The sequence below is a fragment of the Macrobrachium nipponense genome, chromosome 12 (genome assembly GCF_015104395.2).
Source record: "Macrobrachium nipponense isolate FS-2020 chromosome 12, ASM1510439v2, whole genome shotgun sequence".
NCBI classification, from domain to species: domain Eukaryota; kingdom Metazoa; phylum Arthropoda; class Malacostraca; order Decapoda; family Palaemonidae; genus Macrobrachium; species Macrobrachium nipponense.
This window is the reverse complement of record NC_087205.1, coordinates 16,773,767-16,785,207: the sequence shown is the minus strand read 5'-3', so window position 1 is coordinate 16,785,207 and position 11,441 is coordinate 16,773,767.

The window sequence follows — 11,441 nt, the reverse complement described above, 5'->3', positions numbered from 1 at the left end:
TAAAACTGCAGTCACAAATGTACGGGGATTCAAAGAAACCAGTGCTGTAGAAACTGGAACTATCCCGACTCAAAGAGAATCGTGCCCCAAAGTTGAGCAGGAATGACTAAAATTTTCTTATCCTTTGTGTAGAATGCTGAAGTCTTTGTAGATACACAGCTGTGAAAGGTCATCTCTTGTGCAACGACAGCTGTAAGAGTCTGGGGGAGCGATATATAAATTTGGATGTACGTAGTTGTGCCGAAAACAGACATTGGCTGCTCCAGGACGATTGCTGCAAAATCAAGGACGTGAAGGAGAGGGATGGATGCATAGATGTGCCCCTATTCCACACGAACATGGGTGGGTGCTGCACTGCAGATGTCCACGGAAGTGCCATCGATGCCCCTCGCCCAATTGTGGAGGTAGAAATGCTCTCCAGAATAGGGAGGAGGGAGCGTAAAAGTCCCCTCTCCTTTGATGTGTAAAAAAAAAATATATATATATATAACACAATAACAAAGCAAACACCAAGGCAAAACAAGAACACAATAACAACAAATACCAAGGCAAAACAAGAGTTGTCTTTACAAATATCAAAAGGCAAAATAAATTATAGAGGATATCACAGAAAAAGTCTCGCACGCTAAAACAAGTTGATAATTACACAGCATAACTGAAGGAACAAGCAAGAAAGAAAGAGCAAACATGTAAGATTACATTATTCCCAAAAAAGCAAAATATCTCAAAAAGACTATACTGAAAAAAATGAAAGAACTGAAGTTGAACAGCAGGCAGTACAAGAGACATGTCTGTCTCAGACTAAGGATAAAAGGTAAAGTGAATGTGTACCAATGGGATGGCAGGGCTTCTACCCCTACAGTTGGTACCCAACTACAAATAACCCTCTTGATTTTAGTCAAACGGCCAGCTCCAGCTTTCGCTGAAAGTTATCAAATCGCATATGTATGTAAAAACCCAGGGTTTGTATACGCATAAGAACTAAGCACTCAAAAGAATGGGGATAAAAATGATAAACAAGCATCCTAAGATATTCTGGGAAGAAAATAAAGTAGCATTACTGTCTGGCATACATTCTACATAGTGGTCCCTCATGAACTGCTAGAAATTCTTAGTTTTCCTTTTGTCTTAAACTTCATGGAGAATTCATGACTGGTGATCACTAAAGACACACTGTAAACATATTTTCAATATAAATATCACATAATTAATTCCTGAAATAAAGTAAAAAGATATCAGAACTGCCAGCATTTTAGAAGTGTTCATATGCTCTTCTGTTCGTACAGGGATATAAGCATCGCCTTTCATTTATCCACCACAATGACAGGACACATGCTTTCTTTGAGATTGATGAATTTTTGTATATCCTTATTCCTTTTAGCTTCTACCTTGCCCTGTGCATTGTGGTTACTTTTTGCTTGCTTGTCTTTTTTATTGTATTTCAGTTACAGAGAGTAAACTAGACCAATGTTGGTGCGAGGGTTGTGGATGGCTATATATGTTTCATATCTCCCACATGAATGTTCCTCTTGGACATTGCCCCAGTGCGAGAGGTACTGTACAGCTAGAGTAGGAGAAAGCCTAGAAAGGCTTCATCAGAAACTAACCCTGACTCCTCACTGTCTAATAGGGATATGACACCCACCAAACACTCATCCCTCAAATGAGGATGGGAAAGCAAAGAATTTCCTCTTATGACTACCTTGGTAAAATGGGGCCTCCTTTGAATATCCCAGGTAATCAATCACTTATTGCATTCCTAGATTTGCAAGCAGGAATAAAGCATCCACTAACTTGTCTGCTTCAGTAGTTCCAGTCTCTCTTTCTGTTCATGCAAGTGATCCCTGTGGCTATAGTGATGCTTGTAACTGAGCAGGTTTGTAACAGGTTGACAAAACTTTAGTGTGGAGGGTGTTTGGAAGTGAGCTCTCTGAAGGTCACCCACTACTAGGTCCTAAGTCATAGTCCTCATTTGCTCACAGCAATCTTATCTTTTGATTTTTTCCCTTCATCTAATTTATTAACACAATTTAATAAACATGAACAGTGGGAAGCAAAAAGAGTAGCATTTCACCTGGGGTGACTTCAGAGAAGAATGTTTTCGTAATACCCATGAACTGATACATCAGAAATCACAACTGTTTCAACATTACTGCATCTAGGTTGATCAAGTTAACACTTACGACCTTGATCTATCTGGGCCCACAGCTAATTCCACCTGGAGAAGAACCATAATTTGAATGTCCAGAGGAATATGAATTTAAGAGGATATAAAATTAAGAGAACTATAACCAAACACTAATGATTTTTGTTTACCCTTAAAACTAACAGGCTACCCCCAAAGGTAGGCAAGGTTGTTCAGTTATGACTGGAAAGTGACAAAATTTGAATGTAGGAGGGCCATACAGTTCACAGAATGTTGGTTTCTGATGATAATGTACTGACTGCTGGTTAAGAAATATGATTATAATTGACAAACCACAGATGCTATTGCAGGATGAAATGACTCGAGAAGATATGCATAACCAAGCCGTTGAGGCAAACTTCTCAGCTCAACAGGACTGGCGTATTACAGTCTAATTAAAGTATTAATTAATGTCACCTAGTAAATGAGTTTAACTCATTCTCTTGGAGCTAGACAGGCAGTGTGAATTTACCTAATCTTATACATAAAACCCTGTGTAGGACAGAAAAAATTCTCACAGATAACCACTGACATTTCTACAGACCCTTTAGAATACTCAGTCCCAGTGGCAAAATGCTGCGGAGCCACTGAGCACAATACTGGCAGTTGACAAAAAAGTACTAAGTAGAACAACCTGAAAACAGGATAAGTTACTGAAACCATATCACTTTACTGACCTGGCTAAAGTTATTAATGATGACAAGCCCTTACAGTTGTCAACCACAGATATTGGTATTCTTGCAGCCCTACCACAGGATAGATCTACTTAGCCCAAGAGAGAGAAGTGAAGCCAAGATTGTAAGCACAGTAGGACAAAGCAGCTTGGGGGGGAAATGGATGGAGATGGTAAGGCTAGTGACAAAAAAAATGCTAGATAAATAAAAAATTATGATCTATTGCACTGTTATCAGACCAAAGATGAACAGATTAGAAACATGGGCATTAAAATGGAAGGAGAAATAGAAATAATGATGATATGATGTTGAGGTGGATTTAAGGATTTGCTGCACGAGAGGCTGGGATATGAAAAAAAAAAAAAAAAAAAAAAGTGTCAGGTTGGTAGAGATTACGGGTATAAGATTGAGATGGTAGCATGTGGTAAGGATAAAGAGGACTTGGGTTTAACATGTTTGGAGTAAGTCAAAAGGGAGGCAAAAGATTAGATGGAATGATACAGTGAGGGAGGATTAGGCAAAGCAGGGTTTACTGGAGGAAGATGTTTTTGAAAAGAATAGTTGGCGATGATGCATCAAAGCAACTGATCCCTTAGCACAGTGACAGCAGAATGTGGAGCCACATAAGGAAATGATATCTGAGGGATACACAGGAGACAATTAAAAGTTCTTTGCACCATCCACCACATCCTACTTTAAATGCATAGCACTTTTACCAGTGCCTATGATTTCTTCTCACTTGGTTTGACTTTGTTCTAATTTCACTTGGGTGAGCTCTGCAAATCCAACAATGTGACTGTCTCATTAAACTGTCCCATAATGGGGTACTACTGACAGTATGCCTTGTACAGCCCACTTTTGATGTCACTAAAGGTTCTATGAGCCTTCCACTCGCAACTGCAATGGGAATGGCTGCCTATTGGTGGTGTTATAAACACCACCAATTGGCATGTGCCCTTTCAGAGTCTTTAAGTTTTTTACTTAGCAATATTATGTAATTTCCTGATAAGGTAACCTTTTTAGACATTATGCATTTCCTAATGAACCTCTTCTTGAATTGAATAGTATAAGTATAATTTAATTAAGATTACATGTTACAATGAATTACTGTTTGCTATGGGATAACTTAAAAATGCTCACCTTTAACCTACACCCTTTTGTGTCTCGGAAGTTGGGAGGTTACTTCCACAACAGAAATTTGATATTTTCAGTGACTAGGAGTTCTATGCCCTTCAAAATCTTAAATAAACAATAAGCTTATACAACAAATTAAATGTCCACTTTAAAAATTAATGAGAATGGTAAAAACTGATATTTATTGGATTCCTGCCAATGTAGCCATTTAAGGAAATTAAATGAAGCTGATGAAGCAGCAACTACTATGACAAGATCACATGTAAAATTTCTATTAGTAATTATGTAACATCTCTAAAATCCCTTACCAATGAATGGTAGACTATAATGTAATAATGAACCTGATAGTAGCAAATAAAAAAAGGACTGATAAACAAGTACTATCTAATTTACACTTATCTTAAAATTGGTCACTCTCATCTGACATGGATATTTATTGAATAGCCCTCATGATCCAATCCCTATTCAGTACATACAAAATGTAGAGTAAAGGTTCGTCCACACTGCAGTAAAACACATGTCAAACTTACTGCATACATGTCACAAACAAGTTATGTGAGTCAAAACTTAATAGTTGTTTACTTGTTTTCAATCAGTCTGTATGCATAAGCAATATATTCCCAAAGAGTTTAATACATGTTTACTGTAGTGTGGATGCACCCTAACACTAACAGTTGTATATTTTTAGTGTGAATGTCCAAACTATAATCAACAAGAATGTGAAGCTAATTAAACAAATCAGAAGAAATTTAGTAAGAAAATGATATTTTCATGATAAAATAAAGTTTCACATATACTTACCGAACAGTTACATAGCTTATAGCTTCTTACCTACGGCAGTCGAAATTCAAATTGTTGATGCCAGCGGCGTTGCTATCTTAAGTATAGGTGATACAAGACCCGCCCACATCCGGGAACCCTGGGTACTGCTGGCCTTCTACCGTCAATTATCGTTTAGCCGCCACGTCCATCTGTGGGGAGGTGGGTGGGCTTTGATTATGTAACTGTTCGGTAAGTATATGTGAAACTTTATTTTATCATGAAAATATCATTTTCACATAAGTGACTTACCGAACAGTTACATAGCTGAATCCAAACTACCCGGAAGGAGGGTAGATGGACTACATAAAAATGACAGTAAGACCACATTAAACAGCAAATGTTGCAGTACCCTACCTTGTGAGAGAGCAGCTGCAGGAGAATACTGCCTCTGGTTAGCGCTCTCATCACTCGTAGGAGACGTGGCAGTATAGGCCAGGGTCGTCCCTACTTAGTGGGATTTTGTAACCATGGACAAGACCGTTGGTTGACAAAATATTAAAAAACAGATAATGCCCTTGCCCTGGGCTTCAGAAACCAGATAAAAAAACAACAGACCATCACCTATACCAAAAATAATGACATACTCAAAAGTAATAAATAAGATCTGGAGGTTCTCCAAAGTACTATGAGCCTCCAGTCTGCCCACGACTCAACAACCTATAACAAGGCGAGGAGACAGTAGAGGATAGAAAGTTCCCCTATGTTTCCTTTCCCAACACCATGCCCGCTACCGACAAAGGACCCAATTTACAACAACTATCATAGGTAACCTCTACATTCTTCAGGTAAAATGAGGCGAACACAGATCTCGATCTCCAAAACGTAGATTGAAGAATCGAGGAAAGCGACATATTGTGCTTGAAGCTTAAGGATGTCGCCACTGCACGTATTTCATGTGCTTTCACCTTAAGCACATTTAGAGTCTGATCTTGGACTTGAGAGTGTGACTCCAGTATCAGACTTCTCAAAAAGAACGAAATAGCGTTCTTGGAGAGGGTTTGCAAGAAATTCTTAACCGAACACCAAAGTCGGTCGGAATTACCTCTAACGGATTGTGTCCTTGACAGGTAACATTTCAGAGCTCTGACAGGACATAGTAAATATTCTTCGTCCATCGGACCCACTATATTAGATAATCCCTTAAGTACAAAAGATTTAGGCCATGGGTTAGAGGGAGATTCGTTCTTTGCTAAAAATTCGTTAACAAAAGAACAAACCGCATTACGATTTTTGAACCCCACCTCTTTGTGGATGGCTTGTAACTCACTCACTCTTCCTGCTGTAGCCAAAGCGAAGAGAAAAAAGTGCCTTCCTCGTTACATCTCTCAAAGACGCTTCACGAAGTGGCTCGAATCGTGAAGACATCAGAAAAGTTAAAACTACGTCCAAGTTCCAGTCCACACTATCCTTCTTGGATACTTTTACTGTATTAAAAAAGATTTAATTAAATCTCCAATATCCTGGTTAGAGGAGATGTAAAGCCCTCGATGCTTAAACACTGAGGACAGCATAGCTCTGTACCCTTTAATTGTCGATACGACAAGTTCTTAACTTCTTTAAGGTACAGCAAAAAATCAGCTATTTCTGTCACAGAGGTTTTAGAAGACGAGAAATTATGTCTTCTGCACCACGTCCTAAAAAACTCCCCACTTTGATTGGTAAAGCTTGGCAGAAGAGCTTCTTCGACAGTTAGCAATAGCCTCTGCCGCTCTACGAGAAAACCCTTCGCTCTGACGAGTTTCCGGACAGTCTGAACCCTGTCAGTGACAGAGCGGACAAATTCTGATGATACCTGTCGAAGTGGGGCTGTTTGAGTAGCCGAGGATACTGAGGAAGAAGTCTGGGATGGTCTATAACCAACTTGAGAAGGTCTGGAAACCACTCTTTCCTGGGCCAGAATGGTGCTACCAACGTCATTGACACATTTTGATGTGAGAGGAACTTGTTCAACACCTCTCTGATCATTCCAAATGGGGGAAAGGCGTAAACGTCTAGACCCGTCCAATCCTGAAGCATTGCGTCGGTCTTCCAACAAGAGGATCTGGAACTGGGGAACAAAAGATCGGAAGTCGATTGTTCCTCGACGTGGCAAACAGATCCACTGAAGGTCTTCCCCAAAGTTTCCACAGTTCCTGACAAATTTTGTCTTGCAATGTCCACTCCGTGGGAAGAACTTGGTTTACTCGACTGAGTTCGTCTGCCAGTACATTTAACTTCCCTGTACAAACCTCGGAACAGGGAAATATCCCGATCTTGAGACCAGAGAAGGAGATCTTCTGCGACTTTGTTGAGGGAGAATGAATGGGTTCCTCCCTGATTCCTGATATAAGATAGAGCGGTGGTGTTGTCGGAGTATACTGCCACTCTCTTTCCCACGACCAAAGGAGCGAATGCTTGCAGACCGAACCAAATCGCCTTCAACTCCTTCATGTTGATGTGATTCAACCTCTCTTTCTCTGACCATAATCCTGAGATCTTTTTGGTCCCTAGGAGAGCTCCCCAACCTCTGTCCGATGCGTCGGAGTATAATTCTACGTCTGGGTTCCTTAATGTCAGGGAGAGACCCTCTTGCAATCTTTCCCTCGACATCCACCATCTCAAGTCGTTCTTGATCTCTTCCGACACTGGGAACGAATACGTGTCTGGTTGAGACTTCCGACACCAACTCGCTTTGAGATAAAACTGAAGAGATCTCATGTGAAGACGACCCAACTTTACAAACGTCTCTACTGATGATAACGTCCCTAGAAGACTCATCCATTCCAAGGCGGAGGAGGACTGACGATTCAGGAATTGGCTCACTTTTTTGAGGCAAGATTCTATTCTTTTCGGGGACAGAAAACCCGAAAAGTCTGAGAGTCCAGAATCATCCCCAAATAGGGGATCTTCTGGGACGGCACTAATTGAGACTTCTCCAGGTTGATGAGAATTCCCAATTGACTCGCTAATGACAGTGTCTTCCGTAAATCCTTCACGCACTGTGTCCTCGAACCCGATCTGAGAAGCCAGTCGTCCAGGTAAAATGCTGCATTTATGCCCAACATATGCAGCCATTTCCCCAATGGAGCAAGAACACGAGTAAATACTTGAGGGGCCGTCGAAAGGCCGAAACAAAGGGCTCTGAATTGATACGTCCTCCCTTCGAACACAAATCTCAGGAACTTCTTTGAACTCTGGTGAATCGGGACATGAAAGTAGGCGTCCTTCATGTCCAGGGACACCATCCAATCGCATGGGCGAAGTGCCGACATCACAGAATGATTTGTTTCCATATTGAACTTTGTCTTCAGCACAAAAAGTTTCAATGCGCTTACATCTAGCACTGGCCTCCAACCTCCCGAGGCTTTGGGAACTACAAAGAGTCTGTTGTAGAATCCCTGAGAACTGTCGAGGACTTCCTCTATTGCTCCCTTCTTGATGAGTGCATTGACCTCTGCTGCTAAAGCCAAAGCTCTCTCTGATCCTGGAGAATATGCTGTTAAGCTGATTGGTGTATCGGAGAGAGGAGGATCTAAAACAAAAGGAATCGAGTATCCCTCTCGAAGAACTTGAACTACCCATTGCTCTGCACCTCTTCGACTCCATTCTTCCCAAAAAAGATGGAGTCTTGCCCCTACTTGCACGTGAAGGAACGGCTTCTCACTTGTCCGAAGGTTTGGGGGGAGGTTTCTTTGAGGACTTGTACTGTGGACGCAAATTAGTCCTGGGTCGTTGCCACTTAGGTTTATTCCCTCGAAAGGGATGCTTCTGAAGAGGAGAAGACTTAGCTCCTGTCGGAGTAGGCTCTTTCGGACGTCTGGAAGACTGAAGAAGGAGATCATTAGTAGATTTCTTTTCTAAATCCGATAGAATTTGTTGAATGGTTTCTTCAGGGAAAAGATGTGATTTACAGAGAGGAGCAAACATGAGAGCCGACTTCTGGTTATTAGTGACTCCTTTAGACACGAAAGAACACCACCTTTCTCTCTTCTTCATCACTCCCATTGTGAAAAGGGCTGCTAATTCTCCTGAACCATCTCTAACAGCCTTATCCGCACAGGACAGAACTCCTAACCAGTCTGTGGCAAAATCTTCTTGTAAAGACTGACAGTCTTCAATCTTGCGAGCTAAAGAGGCAATAGTCCTGTCCAAAAAACTAAATACCTCAAATACTTTAAAAATATTCTTCACCAAATGGTCCAGCTCTGAAGAAGAAAACAAAATTTTAGCTGACGAAAAAGCTGCTTCTCGGTGTGAGTCCACTAAACCGGAGAAGTCTCCCTGGGAGGAGGCAGACACTCCCAAAGAAGGAACTTCTCCAGTTGCGTAGAAGCGATACGCTTTACTCTGAAGCTTAGAAGGTGGGAAAGCAAACGAAGCCTTACCTGTTTCCCTCTTCTTAGAAAGCCACTCTGTTGACTCCTTAAGGGCCTGCTTTGAGGACTGAGAAAGAACCAGTTTAGGTAGACACGAATACGCTGTCTTCCTATCTTTAACGAACATTGAAGGCGGTGAAGACGGAGAAGCAGGTTCAAAGTAATCTGGATAAGTGGACAGGAAAAATTTAAGAAGACTCGAATAAGCCGACGAATCCTTGTCATCTTGATCCAAAGCTTCCTCTTCAGACTGCACGGAAGCAGAGTCGAAATCAGGCTTATGTTCTACCCCGGTGGAGGATTTCAACAAACTCATAAGATCCTGGAAATACTTCTTAAATGGAGCTAAGGTAGAATCGTCTAACACTGTAGAAGTCGATGGTCTTTCAGTCGAAGAACGATTCTTTCTAACAGGTTGAAGTCTCCGCACCACGAGTCGACACAGGCGAACAACCAGTCGAAATTCCTATCGACTCACGGCGAGGGGAGTCGAACAAAGACGAGCGAATACGCTTCTCTGGACAGTAATACGGAGTCGAATGAGGCGACCGAGCCGAAACTGCGACCGAGACTTGCTTGGGAGAGTCGAGCGATCGTGAATTATCACAAAGTTTAGTCCGAGAGCCATTGCTTTTAGCCGAAAAATGCGACTGCGGAGGAGATTCACTAAATATCACATCCGGAGCAAAACTACACGAAGGTTGAGGACTCCAATGCCTCTTAGACTTCTTAACAGGAGTCGGTGACGAATCACCCGCAAGAATCGAATGTCTTTTTAACGGTCGAGACACCAAATCACCTCGCCTTTTGCGCACTGGCGATTGCACTTCCGAATCAGAAGACAGACGAGAATCACAAACACTAACACCTTTCCACATCTTTTTGGACGACACCCGCGAGTCGACCTCCGTCGACGGCTGACCGTGGGCAAACTCCCCCAGACTCCTTACGACCTCCGGTATGTCTTCTCCCGGTTGCGGGGGAGCGGGACAGTGACCTTCGTCTGGGAGTCGAGGGGGAACGGACAACCGCCTCCTCAGGCGCAACATTAACACTTTTGCACTGCACTAGATTTCACTGTACTATCTACGAAAGCTTTAAAAGACATTCCTAACTTCATAACTGATTCAGCTAACACTTCGAACTTTTTATCCATCTTAGACTCAAGCAAGGCAATGGTGTTGGGTTCGGAAACATGGGCAACTTGAACAGGGGTAATCAAAGGAGAAGTAGGAGGACTATTAATTGGAGAAATATTCTCTAATAAAGGAGAGGCAAGAGAAGACTTATTTGTCTCCGAAGGAACAGGAGTAGTTTCTAACCTATTCTTACTACTAGCCCTAAGAGCTGCCTTCCTCTTCCTATCTTTCTCCATTTTCTCAGCATGCGATCTAACCGCCTTCCATCCCTGTTCATCCAATTCTTTACATTCATCACATGTCACATCCATACCATTACAATTTTGTCCTCTGCATTTAGTGCACTTAGAGTGCGGATCGTGACATAACTTAGCTAATCTTGTTTTGCAGCCAGCGCTGCAAAACCTTACAGCAGATGAACTAGAATCTGACATAATTAGTAATAATGACGAAAAAACTGAATAGAGATAGCTAACTGGCAAGAAAAAACCAAAAAAAAAAACTTGTACATCACCAAAAAACAAAAACCAAAATCCAAAATGGCGACGCAGGAGACTGCAGCGAAAATCTCACAGGTGTTACCCCGTGAGCGGCAGAAACGAAAATTGACGGTAGAAGGCTAGCAGTACCCAGGGTTCCCGGATGTGGGCGGGTCTTGTATCACCTATACTTAAGATAGCAACGCCGCTGGCACCAACAATTTGAATTTCGACTGCCGTAGGTAAGAAGCTATAAGCTATGTAACAGTTCGGTAAGTCACTTATGTGAAACTATCCTTTTCAATTGATCCAACTATTAAACTTAAAAAGCTGTACGTAATTTAATTTTAAAACATTCTACAGTTTATCATTATTAAGGACAAATACTTCATGTCAGCCCAGTGAGAACCAAATTAATGAATTCAGTTGTCTGGTTAAAGTACTTCATAATAATAATAATAATAATTAATTTTTATTTTTACTAGGTGTACAAACCAAAGCCCTTTTTTTACATGAATGTCTTTCTGTGCATGAATGAACTAACTGTGAACCTGAACGCAAGGGTATCCCAAAATGAAGACAGGGGATGTGAGTGAGGAAAATACCCCCACCCTACCCATGCCATCCAATCATGTTTTCTTTTTGCCATATGG